The sequence below is a fragment of the Neophocaena asiaeorientalis genome, unplaced genomic scaffold (assembly GCF_003031525.2).
Source record: "Neophocaena asiaeorientalis asiaeorientalis breed wild unplaced genomic scaffold, Neophocaena_asiaeorientalis_V1.1 scaffold35, whole genome shotgun sequence".
In the NCBI taxonomy this organism is placed as follows: Eukaryota; Metazoa; Chordata; class Mammalia; order Artiodactyla; family Phocoenidae; genus Neophocaena; species Neophocaena asiaeorientalis.
The window spans coordinates 1,129,573-1,145,729 of NW_020172984.1; the positions used below are offsets into that span (position 1 = coordinate 1,129,573).

At 49.7% G+C, this 16,157-nt stretch overlaps 1 pseudogene; it reads left to right on the forward strand.

Moving 5' to 3' along the window:
• Window positions 1–14,484: 14,484 nt before the first annotated feature.
• LOC112397835 (L-lactate dehydrogenase B chain pseudogene) lies at window positions 14,485–15,494 on the forward strand (annotated as a pseudogene).
• Window positions 15,495–16,157: the final 663 nt, after the last annotated feature.

The following is a 16,157-nucleotide window of genomic DNA, read 5'->3' on the forward strand; positions in this document are numbered from 1 at the left end:
CTGGCGTGCTACCCTATCGCTCTCTGCTTGGCACCATACACCAGGGTAAGAACAATTGAAAACTCAGCACTGATCTGATTGTCCTGCCCATCCTGGAGGTGTCTTGTATGGATCTATGAACAGGCCAGGCCTGGAGTTTCTGGGAGGAGTGGAGATGTTGGACTGCACACTCAGGCAATAAGAGCTCCCGTAAGGCCTCCAGTTACCACCACAGAAGGAAAGAGGGAACTATAGACCAGATGCCAGGGCCATAAAAACTCAATAAAGAAATGGAAAAAAATAGAAAATGCTAATCCTTCAAGAATCCCAGCCTCCAGCGATAATAAAAAATTTGTTGTATAAAGTGATCTTCTTTCTAGAACTTTTTCTATTCAGGTAGACCCCTATACTTATAATTTTAGCATGCAGAAGTGGGATTATACTACTCATCCTGTTCTTCAACCTGTTTTTTTCAATAAATGATATACTTGGGGTGCCTTTCACGGCAGTACACGTACCATTTCCTCCATGTTTCTAAAGGCTGCTGAGGATGGACCATGAGTAGTTACCCTATTGATGGGCAATTGAACTGTTTCTAATTTTTCAGCTGAAACAAATATGGTGAGATAATTCAGTGAGATATTAATATCTGACTTGCCCACGCTGCTACAGGAAGCTCACAAGATGGGGAGGCATTTTTCTCTCTCCTTCGCCCACCATCCCAGCTCACGCCAAAGCAATCAAGCCTTGGGTAGAAAAAAGTCAGGGCTTCCCTAACTCCTAGGCGGAATTAATAGGCCTTTGTTTTCTAAGACTGAGCCTCACAGAGACAAGGAACCAGTTGTCAGAGAAGGGGAGGGGCTCTGTGTTTGTGGGGAGCTTCCACTACAAGCGCACAAACATCTCCTATCCAACTGGCTTAGACAATAGAGAGAATGTATTGCTTCCTGTGTCAGAAAAGCCTAGGGGCTGAGTGGGGATTCAGGTGTAGTTTGATCCAGAGGTTCTTCATATCATTATGTTCTGGTTCCGTTTTTCTGTGGTTCTTTTGGCTCAGTCCTGCTCTGTAGATTAGCTTTGTCCACAGAATCATTTTCTTCCTTATAGCGAAAAGACCTAGAGCAGTTCAGGGCCCACATTCACTCATGACACTACTCATAGAAAAAGAAAAGTCTCTGTCCTAGACTCTGTCCAGCAAAACTCCTGAGATGCATCCTGACTGGACCAGCTTAGGTCATGTGCTCATCACTGAACCAGTCACTGTGGTGGGGAGTCAGAATGTCCTGACAGATTTAGTCTAGGTCATGTCTCCCTCCACCCCGAGCTCTGGAGTTTCCAGAGGGTTTAATCCTCTGGGGTTAGAGGAGAAGATGGCTTTCCCAAAGTAGGGGGATTTTTTCCAATAAAAATTAGGAGGTTGGGAAAGGGGAAATAGGGAGGAGTGGGAGCTGAGTAGCTAACCAGAAGGGGTTCACGATCATCATTAAGAGTGAATGGGCTCGAAGCGGCCTGGCTTAGGGAAAAACAGGTGGGTTTTCTGGGCTGTGTAACGCCCACACCCTGGTGCCTGTAGAGTCCCAAGGGGGCAGAGCCCAAGCACAAGTGCGTGAGGAGCGACTTCACACCAGCTCCCCCAAAACGCACCATGAGCATCCTTATGTGTGAGCACGTACCTGTATGCTAGGATAAATTCCTCGAAATAGAGCTGTTGGGACAAAGGGCTTACATATTCAAGTTTTAACAGACATTGCTAAGGCACCCTCCACAAAGGATTTACCCACGTCTCCTCCCAACAATACAGCCTATGAAAAGACCCATTAACCCCCCTCTTGTCAGTACATACTAAATATCACCCATATTTCTAACGTTTGTATCCCAACAGAGTTAATTTCTTGTTTTAAAACTGTAAGGTAGAGTGAACATCTTTACACACACACTTATTAACTAACTATAATTCCTCTTCTATGGATTACCTGCTGGTCCTTTGTTCTTTTTTTTACTGAGTTATCTTTTGGTTGTTAACTCGTGAAAGCTCTTTGTAGATGAGGGGTATAAACCCGCGTTCAGTCTGTTGTAAATATTTTCTCCAGCTTGTTCTTTGTGTTTTGACTTTGTATATAGAGCTTTTGTTGTCAGAACTTTACAATTTTTTTGTGGTTCAACATATCAGGCTTTTCTGGTTTTCTGCTTAAAACGTCTCACTCACCCTAAAATAACACAAAAAAATGGTCACCTGTGTGGTTTTTTTCATGGCATCTGTGGTGTCTTTTTATATTTAAATATTTCACCTATCTGGAGTTTTAAAAATTGCATTATATATGTGAAGCAGTGATGAATTTTCTTTTTTTTCAAATGGATAGTAGACTGGGATGTAAGAACTCTGTGAGATTCCAGAACTTTCATAACTTTCCTGCTGTTATCATTTCCATGGAGCAATTAGAAGAGATTAGAAGGAGCATGGCTGGTGCTTGTCTTCAAGTTCAGGGACAGCCAGGAAAGGGGGATGAAATGAGACTGGGACGCAGCCTTCAGACAATGTTGGGAGGATGCGGTGTAGTACCCGGAGGAGTAGAAGCAGCTGAGCCCTGCAGTGAAGAAAGAAAGGAGGAAACGAAGAGTTATGAGCCTCTTGAGAAGAGTTCAGGGAGCAAGAGAGAGACCCCTGCGGCATCCACCACTCCCCAAACCCCATACCCCATACCGGGGTGCATTCTGTACTTCTGCCACCTCTTTCCAATCTTTCTGCCCAGAGGTCTGGGCTCGTTAGCGTGTGTTCCTTTCATGAGTGTTTTTGGCCACCTACTCTGAGCCCAAGAAAAGATCGTCATATCTGGTCTGGTGGTAAGGGAAGTTCATAATAATAACAGCCCTGAGACAGCAAGGAGAATGCTTGTGGGGACTCTGCCAGGCTGCGGGAGATGGAAAGTCGTTTTATAAAGGTTTCCTTCAGATGTAGCATTAAAAATTTTGTCCTTCAGATCTGGCAAAGTATTTCCCTGACTCCTGGGAAAGTGCAAAGGGCCATATTATTAACAGTCGTGCCCACCCGTGCCTTCCCTGAAAGGGCTATCCTGGCTCTGCTGCTCGCCTGATGTGGGAGAGGTCAGAGGTCAAGAGCAGCCTAAGGGAAGGGCACCGCCATCAACAGCCATCCTGGCCTCCATTGCAGGGGTTGGAGGTTAAGGACTGCAAGCAGCCAGCCCCAGCAGCTTCCCAATAGTGTGTGTACATCTCAGTCCCTACGTTGCCCTGGAATCATCTCTTAGGTGACCTTCCCCATGGGAAGGCACAGACCATGCAGCTTGGTGTGGTAGGTGCTCCACGAATGGCTGAATAAATGAATGAGTCAGTGATGGTGGAGAGCAGGCTATGATGCTGGGGCCGCAGGGCCGCGTGTGGGCCAAGCCCAGCTGAGGACCATGCGGGGGCAGAGCCCACAGCAGGCAAGGGAGGCCCGAGGGCAGCCTTTTGGGGAAGCATGGCCCCTTTCATCTGCTTCCTTGCACACAGGGTTGCCTGAGAAATGGCCGTCACCACCCAGGCCCGTGCCTGTAACCCTCCCTCCCCTGGAGGAGTGACTCCAGCGCGCAGCCCCTCACCATGAAGGGCAGCCGCTCCTCCCTCAGAAGCTTCAACAGCTGCAGGCCCCACTGGTCACCCACCCGCATTCCCTGAGCCCTTTCCTGCTGACTCACCGCAGTCCCTTGTTGGTCCAAGCTTCCTGCCAGAAACCCAGCGGGGCGAAAGGGGAGGGAGCGAGGAGGCTGTGGACACTGCATCAGGACCCAGGAATGCCCTGCTGGGCGGGAAGTGGAACCGACTAACTTCCCAGTTTCTGCTACTCTGAAGGGATGACCGGGAAGTGGACCATCTGGGGGGCTGAGTGGACTCCTCTGTCCCCGACTCAGTCACAGCCAGGCCCTAACCAACCCCCATTTCAGAGAACAAGGCTCCCCCGGCCCCTTGCCCCTGCTGCTTGTGTTAAAGCACCATCTGGGGCCTCCCCGTCATTCCGTGTTCCGTGGGATTGCCCGTGACGGTGTCTGGTTGTGAGCAGTTGCCTATGACCGTGTGTTCCACTTAGCCATGAGTATGCCTGAGTGTGACTGTGGGTGTGTAGGCCGGTACGGGTCTGTGCGTGACTGTGTGGATGCAGAATCCCTGTGTGTCACAGTGTCCAGCTGTGTGTGATCACACGCAGATGAACGGGTGAGTGTGGATGTGTGTGGTGAAGTCTCACTGGGCGCAGTGTGCATGGTTTCACGTGCTCGGGTGTCCGGCGTGTGAGTGCGTGGTCCCCTGTGGTTACGAGTGGCTCCGTGGCCACGTGCTGCTGACAGTCACAGCATGTTTGTGGATGGTTGTGTGCGACTGGGTGGGCTTCGTATGAGTCTTCAAGACCACGTGTGTGTTCCACGGCACGGGCCCAGGGACGTGAGGGGTCTGCAGCCCACACTCCATGGTAGGTGATGGAGAGGCGTGTGTGTGTGTGTATGTCCGGTGTATGCTGTCTTCTTTTCTAGGTTCTACCTCGGAGGAGGCTGTAACTTTTGAAAGGAAGTAAAACTAGGTTGCAGGATGTTCTTCCCCCGGGTCACTGACTGGTTTTAGAGCGTTTTCTTGGAACAGGCCAGGCTTCGAGGTAGTGCCAGCCTGTCCGAGCCCTCACAGCAGCTCCAGTGCTAACAGAGTCCCAGCACAGGCCTGGCTCAGGCCCAAGCAGCCTCCCCCGTGCAGGGGCACAGCCAGCTTCTCTTAGCCTGGACATCTGCCCCCAGCCCTCCCCATACCTAATCTAGGTGCAAAAGGAAGACAGGCACCCAGCTCTCCTTCCCTTCCCACTCTGAAGACATGCCTTTCAAAGGGTTCACCCCTAACTCCTGCCTCTCTGAAGAGACTCCAGCTCTAAGGGCCGTGGCTTTGACCCAGAAATGACAGAAATGACCCCTCTGGTTTGTCTTCTGTAGATCCGAGTTGGGCAACAGCTGCCCAGATATGCGAGCCTCAAACTGCTTCTGCCCCTGCTGGGAAAGAATTTCTACGCTCAGGGTCTGGATGGGCTGCATGGCTGGTCTGGTGCCAGGCTGAGGATGAGCGAGGTGCTACCGAGTCAGCAGGAGTCTGGAGCCCCCCCAGCGGAGAAAGTGCTGGAAGCAGTGGTAGAGGGAAAGAAGCACCGAGGGTGGGGAGCCAGAGCTCCGTAGAGAGAACTGGGCCAAGGCCAAGGGTGCCCTAGCAACACCAGAGACCCACAGAGCCTGAGGGAGGAGCACTGTTGAGAGAAAACCCTGGACCAGCAGCTCAGGATACGTAGGTTCTGTTCTAACTCAGCCACGCAGCAGCTGTGTGACCAGAAGAAGCCGCTTCCCCTCTCTAAGTTTCCGTTTATCTACCTTGAAGATTGAAACAGAGGAAATGAAATACGTAAAGTGTGGAGCCCAGAGGCAGGAGTAGGCACTTGACAGACATGAGTCCACATCCCGTATCCTAAAGATGGCAGTTGACCCCTTCCCAGGGATCTAAGGCTCTTCCCAGCCCAGATGCTCTATGTCTCTGAAGGAATTTCTTCCCCCATTAAAACCTGCAGGGCACACCACACCCAGATCCCAGGGAGACCCTGCTCGGAGTGGGCGAGGCCGGGTGGAGGTGTGGGAGGGGAGTTGAACGCTAAGAAGGGAAGAAAGCCCGGGGTGGAGGCAGGTGGGCAAACATGGCAACAGGAACTGGGGGCTCCCCATAGCAGGGCCTGACATGTATTTACTTGTCCTTCCTGACTTGTCCACCCAACCCGCTCCTGTTCCCTCCCTCCCACCAACTACCACGAGCCCTCTGGGGCTATAGCTCGGACTCAAATCGTTCTGGTTAGTGCTGTGGCTCAACCCTTGTGAAACGTTCAGACTAAACTCCTAAACCCCAAAAGCTGAGCACCAGAGGCTAGAAAAGTTAATACGATACAGAGCTTATCTTCCAAGAACTTTAAACTACGATACTAAGAACACCTATTGATCATACTAGCTAATACCACGTGACAAATTCAACTGTCTTCAAGATCCAGACAGATGATATAAATGGCTGAAGCAGCCCGATGGAAGCCAATAGGACATGGTGGGGCCTGGGGACCAATTATGGATCAACATTTCCTATTTCCAAGTGGGCCAAAGAAGAAACAGCTGCTTCTAGCTGCCTTTTATGGCATTTTCTGAGTTTTCACTAAGTGTCAGGCACTGTGTGAAGTGTTTTCGTGCTTTCTTTCATTTAACTCCCTCACGAATTCTGAGAGATTAATATCGTAGGAGACAGATTCTAAGGTTACCCCCGTGATCCCCATATCCCCACGTTCATTCCCTTGTGTAATCCCCTCCCCTCGGGTATGGGCAACACCTGGGACTTGTTTCTAATAAATGGAATAACCAGTATGCTAGTATCTAACCAATATTGGCAAAGGTGATGGGATGTCCTTTCCATGATTGCATGTTGTAAAGACCCAGTCTCGCCAGCAGACTGGTGCTAGAGACTTCCTCTCTCCCTGACTTTGAAGATGGAAGCTACCATGTTCTGAGAGGGCCTATAGAAAGGGTCTCATGGCAAGGAAAGGTGGCCTCTAGGGATTGAGAGCAGTTCCCGCCCCCTCACCAACCAGGAAGATTTCAGTCTTTTACCACAAGGAGATGAATTCTGCCAACAACCTGTGTGAGCCTGGAAGTGAATCCATCCTCACTAAAATCTCCAGATGAGAATGCAACCCTGGCAGGCACCTTGACTGCAGCCTTGCAGGGGACCGAGCTAAGCTGTGCCCAGCTCCTGACCCATGGACGCTGCGGAGAACAAATGTGTGCTGTTTTAAGTTGAGAAGTTTGTGATAATTCGTTATGAAGCAGTAGAAAACATTAATGTCAATATTAGCCCCATCTTACCGATGAAAAACCTGAAGCCCAGAGGCTGATCAGAGTCCCCAAATTAGTATAAGACACAGCAGGGACCAGAGCCCTGCCTCCAGCCTCCTGGGGCAGACGTTCTCTCCAGGACCCAGCCTGCCACGCTGGTCATTGTTCTCCCAGTGTCCACCTAGATACAAGAGGAATAATCTGCATGGTATTGATTGAAATATTGTTTTTCCATTTCAATTCAACAGCCTGGTGAACCCTTACTGTGTGCCCTGCACTGTGCCAGATGTTGGGGATACAGCGGTCAGCAGTGCAGACACAGGGTCTCCTTTCAGGGAGAGGCTGGAGCAGTGGAGGATGTAGACAATGGACAAGGGATATCGCTGTGATGAGGGTTACAAAACGAGGAGGGATGGGATGTGCTGGGAACATGTAGTGGGACAGCCAACCTCAGCCAAGGGCCAGGGATAGTGTCCATGGGGAAGTGACATGCAGGTCCCTTGGGGCTGGGCTTGGTAGGGAGTCAGCCTCTGCATTGCAAGTGAGTGAGTGAGTGGGTGAGCTTTCCTGATCGAGGGTCCCCAGGGAAAAGGCCTCTTCCAGCAATGTGAAGTCACCCTGTTTCTGTGCACTGGCTTCCAAGACACCTTGTCCCAAGGACCCAGGGTCTGTCTGACTGGCCTCTGACGTCCAATACCTCAGAGCACTACTTCCTGGATGTATCATGGGTAGACAGGGTAGGCGTGAAATTTGCTTAGCCATCACTCTCATCCCTTAAACATCCCCAGACATCTGGCAGGGGAAGAATGACAGGTGAGGGCTGGAGGCAAAGCAAGCAGATAGGGGAGGGGGGAGGGTATGAGCAGAGGCAGAGAGAAGGAATTAGAAAGCACCCCCCCCCCCCCCCCCCCGCCCCCACCGCGGGCCCAGCAGAGCCAGGGGTCCTTGCCAATGAGCTGGCAGGATGGTATGGTTCAATCAGGGTCCCGGCAGGAAGCAGACCACATACTCAAACTGGACCATTTGAGGAGCATTCAATAAAGAGATTCTTTTCAAAGGTAAGGGCAAGCTGTAGGAAAGGACTGCAGGAACCTGGACCAACAGCAACCGTCTGTTCCACTGCTAAGCCTAACGGGGCCGGGGAGGTGACCAGAAAGGGCCTGAGTGGAGAGGCTGCCTGGGAGTATCTAAGGCCTCAGTTGAGGGATGCAGCCAGACAGTGGCAACCCCACAGGGGGCATTAGGGGGAATAAGTGCCTTTTTTCTCTCCCCTCTCTGCCTCCCATAAGCTGGTGGTGCTCCTCACTGGTCAAGGCAGAGAGCTAGGTGTACCATTGAAGCAGTCCCACCGGTCAGCCTCCCAGGGCTCTGCAGAACAGCGTGGAGAAGCTGGGGAGCAGACCCGGAAGTGAGGAGAGGTCCCGTCCCAACTCCACTCCTTCCCAGTGGGGGAGTCTGGACAAGCCACTCAACTTTCCTGGGCCTCAGTTTCCTTCTCTGTAAAAAGGACAGTGAGTGTGTCCCGAATTTGAAATTCAGTGATGAATTTAAGAATTCCAGCTTGGAGCCCCGCATGCATTGGCTGGCTGCCATCACTTGGTTTCTAAGAGGCGGCAAAGAGAACACAAAATCGAGGCCACCGAGGAGCCAGACACCCTGCGCATCCATCCCAGAAACCCTGGGCATCCAAACACTGCACTATGAGAGGCTTGATCAGCAGGTCTTGGAGGCCCTGTCAGGACTGGAACCCAGAAACTCTCTCTCTCTGCAGAGGCCTGCGTGGCACACATGCCCACACACACAAACACACACACACACACACACAACAGCTGCAGGAAGGGCAGTGCCTCGCCTCCTGGCCCCTCTGGAGAGAAGCAGCAGTAGGCCTGTCGCAGCCCAGGATCTGCCCTCGGTATGGATGAGGTTGGTGGAAGGACAGACAGCAGGACAGGGCCCCGAAGAACTGCCCGTGGAGCCCAGCTAGAAGGGAACTTGGCAGAACAAGTGCACCTCCCTGTGTGGAAATCCTTCCAGGCACCCTAGACACGAGTCGTTTAGGTGGGACCCCGGTTGCAACAGGGAGGGAGCTCACCACCTCACAGGGCACCCCGGGCAGCCACCTGCCCCTGGATATCCAGGCCCCGCCAGGACAGTCTTCGGAGCCTCAAGGACAGACTCCAGGCCCCCACCCCACCTCTGTCTGCCTGTGACATTGCTTCCGTGCCCAGAACAAAGGCAGCGGGTGAAACCCACAGCCCTCTGCCCTTTATTTCTTTATCACCTGCATTTCAAGTTCACAGGAAGAGGGTTTTCAAAACCTCAGAGTCAGGATGGCACTGCGGTCAGTATTTTCAAAAGAAAGGAAACCAAAAAGGATCACAGAACTGCAGGTATAGCATATTAAGGCCCTGTAGGGTGGGAAGGGGCCACGGGGCAGGGAAGGGTGTGCATGCGTGCGCGGGGAGCCCGCTGCTTTCCCAGCTCTCCAGGGCAGGAGAGGGAGAAGGGGCAGAGAGGGAGGCCGCTGAGGGAAAGGAGAGCAGGGCTGCCCCCACTGCTTTTTATGTTGAGGGGGCAGCTCACGTGGCCAGGGCACTGGCCAGCTCTTGCCTCCACTGCGACAGCCCCTAACGTTCGCCCCACTCCAGCCTTGCGCCACGGTGGCACATTTCCTTTTGCTGAGCGACGCCATCTCTTGTGCTCCTGGCGGCTCAGGTGCATCCTGAGCTGTGTGGGAAACGCTGTGTCCACATCTCCGATGAGGCTCTGATTGAATCTACCACGTTGCTCATAAGAAGTGTGGGCTATGAAGTCGTTTGTTTTACTGCCTGTGTTTTCCTTTTGCTTCATTTTTCTGGTTTCTTTTTCATTGATTTCATTGATTTTATCTTGTGTATTGAATGAATCCTTTTTAGAAAAAAAAAGTTTTTAAAGTTGTGAAATGTTTTTAAAATATAGAAAAGCAGAGGGAATTACAAAATGAACCCCCTAGTACCTACCTACCAGCTTTATCAATTCTTAACAGATTGCCACCGTTTTTCCTCTTTTGTTGTGCTTAGATACACTGACACAAAATTTACCGTTTTGACCATTTAAATTTCTTTTAGAAACATAACATTATACATACAGTTAAAGGGCCCTATGACCTCTCTCCCACGCCCTTCCCTTCTTCCCTAGAGGTACCCACTATTCTGAATTTGATTCCCCTATAAAAGTGATACATGGGTATTGTAAAACAATCCGTATAGTGGAAAAGGGTATAAAGCAAAAAGTAAAAATCTTCCTGCTACCGCCAGCCTTAAAGTCACTCCCCACTGAGGTAACGATTGTTAAAACTTTCTATGGGGCTTCCCTGGTGGCGCAGTGGTTGAGAGTCCGCCTGCCGTTGCAGGGGACACGGGTTCGTGCCCTGGTCCAGGAGGATCCCACATGCCGCGGAGCGGCTGGGCCCGTGAGCCATGGCCGCTGGGCCTGCGCGTCCGGAGCCTGTGCTCCGCAACGGGAGAGGCCGCAGCAGCAGTGAGAGGCCTGCGTAGCGCAAAAAAAAAAAAAAAAAAAAAAAAAAAAAAAAAAAAAAAAAAAAAAACTTTCTATGAATCTTTCCAGGTGTCCTTTAATACATATGAATATATTATTTTGTTTCCTTTCTTTATACGTGTGAGCTTACACTGTGTATAATGTTCTCCAACATGCCTTTAGTTTCCAGTTGTCACTGTTCCTTGGACACTTTTCTGTTAGTACTAATAAATCTACTGTGTTCTTTATAACAGCTGCATGAGATTCTACTTTACTTGATAAGTTTCCCATGAATGGGTATTTAGGTGGTTTCCAGAGACTTAGCTATTCTAAACAAGCCTACATTGAACACTTGTGACATATACTTTTGCTCACTTGTGGGAATACTGTATATCTGTAGAATAAATACCTCAAAGTGGAGTTTCCAGGTAAAAAATACTGAATATTTGACACCTTGAAAGATACTGCCAACCCTCCGTCTAAATATGATCAGCTCAAACGCCAACAAAAAACATGTGAGAGTTTCTGTCTCCCCACATCCTTGAGAACACGACTTTTCATACCACTATTGGCCTTTTGTTTATTTTCTCCTATAAGCTGTCTGCTCTTACCCGTTTTGAACCCTAGCATTTTGTGGGCTTACTTTTTATATTTGAATCTTTGATCCACCTGGAATTAATTTTAGATGCTGTGTGAGACAGATACTCTTTTCGATGAACATTTATTGATATTCCTGCTCCATAAGTAGATTGAATTAAGTACTGACATGAAAGGAAAAGCAGATTTCTCTTCATTCCTAACAGGCCACAGCTACGTGGCTTTGCCTCCCCACTTAGAACTAGCTGACATCAAGGCTCTAGGTTAAGAAATGGACCATCCATAATGGATGGGTAAACACAGAGGCTCTGCAGACATTCACTCACTTAGTTTTTCAACAAATAGGCAGTGGTGGATTCAGTCACTGGAACTTTGGTTTTTTCCTGAGGCTCAGAGGTGTCTTGCATGTGGGAAGAGGGGTACACACGTATTTGTTAGCCAGAGTAGACCGTGGCCAACTGCAAAGAGTCCACTCAAATCCATTTTCTCTCTTCCATTATAACGGGCTTGAAGCTGGGCGCATGGCTGCCTGACTAGGGACAGCGTTTCCCAGCCCTGTGCTTTTAGAAGGGACCATATGACTGCATTCTCACCAGGGGAATGTGAGTAAAGCTGACATTAGCCCCTCCAGATATAATGGTTTTAAAACATGACACAAAGTCTTTGACTCTGTACCTGCCAAGTGGTGGGTGTCTATGACCCCTCTATTTGAACCTGGGCAGTCTTCACCCAAGAGGAAAGTGGGAAGCAATGTGATTTCTGAGGCCAGAGCATAGAAGGCTAGGCAGCTTCTACCTTGTGGGAACACTCGCTCTTGGCGCCCTGAGCCTCCATAAAAGAAGTCCAACTCCCCTGAGGCCACCAAGTTAGAGAGGCCCCATGTCAGTGCCCTGGAACAAGCCCTGCTGAGCCCAGTCTTCTAGCCAAGCACCAGGCAAGTGAAGGTGTCTCCTGACAATTCATCCTCCAACCACCTGAGTCACCCCCAGTCACCTGAGTCTTCCCAGCTGAGGCCCCAGACGTTGTAGAGCAGAGAGACAAGCCATCCTCCCTGAATTCTGTCCAAAATCCCCAGCATTCCTCACAGACCCACAGAACCAATGAGGATAATGGAATAGTTGATATTTTATAGCACTATTTTGGAGTGGTTTGTTATTCTGTAGTAGATAATTGGAGCTAAGCCAAAGTCTAGAAAACTCTTCCCCCTTTCTGCTGGCTCCAACTCAGATGTGGCAATGACTCAGCCTCAACTATGCAGATGACAACTCCTAGGAATGACAGAGACACAGGATGGAAGGAACTTGGGTCCCCAAAGGACCACGTGGAACACTGCCACTAGCTGATAAGAAACACTCACCTTGAGGGTTATATGTGAGAGAGGAATGCATGTCTTTATCCCTTAAGCCAAACAAACAATACATACTGTACACCTGAAACTAACACAACATTGTTAATCAACTATACTCCAATATGAAGCAAACAGACGAACAATACCATACAAAGATATAGTAGTGAGCAAGGTACACTGGTCTGGGGAGGAGGGTGGAGGGAGGGGTCACAACAGTAGATCAACCCCCCCAATAAAACAATGCAACAGTTTTTTTTGTTTTTGCGGTACGCGGGCCTCTCACTGTTGTGGCCCTCCCGTTGCGGAGCACAGGCTCCGGACGTGCAGGCTCAGCGGCCATGGCTCACGGGCCCAGCCGCTCCGCGGCATGTGGGATCTTCCCAGACTGGAGCACGAACCCGTGTCCCCTGCATCATCAGGCGGACTCTCAACCACTGCGCCACCAGGGAAGCCCCTGCGATAGCTTATTTAATGACAGTTGTAATCAGTTCTTAGCAGAGATATACAGGGAGCTGTAAAAACAATTCACAGGGGCTCTCACCCAGTGTGAATGGACATGGAAGGTCGCCCTGAGGAAGTGATGCTGCTTTGAGACCAAAAGGGTGAGTAGAAATTAAGTAGGATGACAGGGAGGGAGGAGAGGAAGAATGTTCAGCCGCTGAGGGTGGGTGGAGCATGTGCAAAGGCTCTGAGTCAGGAAGGAGATGGTGAGTTTGAGGAACTGGAAAAAATAAAAGCCAATGTGGGTCTTGTGGGTCAGGCTGAGGATTTCAGATCTGACCTCTAAGAAATAAGAATCAATGGGATAGTTCTCCAGCAGGAGAGTGACTTGATCAGGTCAGCCTCTGGAAGCTGTAGGGGGAAGAGACCAGGGGCAGGGAGACCAGGAGGAAGCTGATGAAAACCCTGTTTGTGGTGGGGGCAGTGGAGAGAAGTGATTGGGTCTGAGAGATATTTGGGAGGCGGTCAATAGTATTTGGAGGGTAGGGGGAGCTTGTTGAGAGAGGGAGGAGTCAAGGATGAAATACCAGGGAGATATCTGGTCTATGAGTAAGTTATGATGTCATGGCCAGAGGAAATCTAGACATGGCTAAGTCCAAAGGTAGCTCAGAGCAGGAGAACGGGGACTGGACTTGTTAGTGGGTGCCTTTGAACAAGTCATTTCTCACATCTTTATATCTTTTCTATAATATGGAAACAACCTACTGCACAGGATGGCTGTATGTATAAGGACAATGGCTGCCCTCATTCACCCAAAAACACTTAGCGAGTGGTGCCTACGATGTGCAGTCAATAAGATAAATACATAAAGTACATGGTGTGTTAGTGAAAGTGCCAAGGAGAGCAAATAAAGTAGGGAAAGGAGACAGAAGGAAGAAGCAAATTTTAGATAGGATGTTTAAGGGGTACACTCATGAACAGGTGATCCAGGTTCTGTGGAACCTGAGGGAGGCTCTCCTCTAGAAGATGAAAATTAAAACATCTTATTTATTCAAATTTCACAAAGATATGTGGCCATATGAGTAGATTTCTAGGGCTTGGAAGGGGCAGCTGTGAGCAAGGGGACCCAGAGCATAAGCATCAGGGGTTGCTCAGTAAATCCAGCACCGCTCATGAGTAACAGAGCTGTGGGAAGGGGAGGAGGATGACTGTGGGTGTCACCAAAAGAACCTGTTTTATGACACTTATGGTAAGTCATTCAACTACTCTGACCCTCAACTTCCTGATCTGTAAATGTCCTTATAAAGTTTTAAGGAGTGAATAGAGGCATATAAATCAAGTTCCTGGCTCATAGTAATAAGTGGTCGTTATTACTTTAATTTGCATTCCTACCATGGAGAACCAGGGTCTCAGCCTTGGGGAGGGACCAAAATAAAAAAGGGATTACGAGCCCCAGTGGCAGGCAGGCCCCACACTGCCTGTGAATGCTGGGGTCAGTGGCTCCCCTGTGGACCTGGCGTGCGGCAATGGCCCTCATGTGCTACACTCTGGGGAACAGCCTTATGGAGATCACACATCTCACGAAGGCCTAGCTGTCCCTATGGACTTGGATGCGTGAACAGGATGAACAGAAAGAGAGGAGGCTAGACACATGGCTGACCTTGTATCCTTGGCACGACCATTACACCTGTCCCCAAAGCCTTCTCTCTCCTGTACACAATGGCATCTCTTAAGGAAAAACTGATGGCGCTGGTCGCAGAAGAGGCAACAGTCCCCAATACTAAAATCATTGTAGTGGGTATTGGACATGTAGGTATGGCATGTGACATCTGCATTCTGGGAAAGTCCCTGGCTGATGAACTTGCCTTTGTGGATGCTTGAAAAGATGGACTCAAAGTAGAAAGGATGCATCCGCAGCATGGGGACTTCTTTCTTCAGACACCTAAATTTGTGGCAGATACAGTTTACTCTGTGGTTGCCAGTTCAGAGGTTGTGAGGGTAGCTGCAAGTATGCGCCAGTGAGAAGGAGAGAGTATCTTAGTCTGGTGCAGAGAAATGTTGTCTTCAAATTCGTTGTTCCTCAGATCAGCGAGTACAGTCCTGATTGCATCATAATTGTGGTTTCCAGCCCAGTGGATATTCTCACATACGTTACCTGGAAAGCGGATTACTTAAGCATCGCGTGATTGAAAGTGGGTGTCAAATGTGGATTCTGCTAGGTTTCACTATTTTATGGCTGAAAACTTGGCATTCATGCCAGCAGCTGTCGTGGATGGATTTGGAGAGAACATGGCAACTCAAGTGTGGCTGTTTGGAGTATATGTGGCCAGCGTTTCTCTCCGGGAACTGGGTCCAGAAATGGGAAAGAACAGCAATGATGAAAATCGGAAGGAAGCGTGCAAGACAGTGGTGGAAAGTGCGTGTGAAATCACCAAGCTAAAAGGATAACCAGCTGGTCTATTGGATGAAATGTGACTGATCTCATTGAATCCATGGTGAAAAATCTATCCAGGATTCAACCAGTGTCAACAATGGTGAAGGGGATGCATGGCATTGAGAACGAAGTCTTCCAGAGCTGTTCATATATCCTTAATGCTCGGGGGCTAACCAGTGTCATCAACCAGAAGCTGAAGGCTGTTAAGTTTGCTCAACTCAAGAAAAGTACAGATACCCCGTGGGACATCCAGAATGACCTATAAGACCTGTGGCTTCTGGGTTCTAGGCTGTAGAAATTTTACAACTCCAATGTGAGGGACTTCCCTGGCAGTCCAGTGGTTAGGACTCTGCACTCCCACCACAGGGGGCACGGATTCCATCCCAGTCGGGGAACTAAGATCCCGCATGCTGCGCGGAGGGGCCAAAAAACAAACAAACAAACAACAACAACAAGAAAAACTCCAATGTGATTAGCCATGATCCTTTGGTTTTCATCCACGTACATGGATCACAGTTTGCTTTTCTCTTCCTAGATGTGTGAATTCAGGTTCACAGAATCAAAGCCCATGTTTGGTTTTATGTTTGCAATAGGAGCCCTTGAACTAAGGATACTGACTATTAAAAAAAGAAAAAGAAGACATGAAGGAAGCAAGGATGGAAGGAAACAAAGAAAGGATGGAGGCTGGGGGCGTGGACAGGTCCTGATTCCAATCCTGCCTCTGCCAAACTGTGGCCATGGCTGGTGGCTTCACCTGCTTGAACTGCCGCTTCCTCGGCTGTCACACGGCAGGACAGTCCTGATACCGCTGCACAGGGCGGGTTGTGAAGACATCATGTGCAGGCACGCACAGAGTGAGGGGCCACTGCCCCGCCCTCCTCCTCTTCCAAGTCAGACACACAGTATGGGACCTGTACCGGGAGGAGACGAGGCGGTGACGACGGCCTTGGGCACCTGG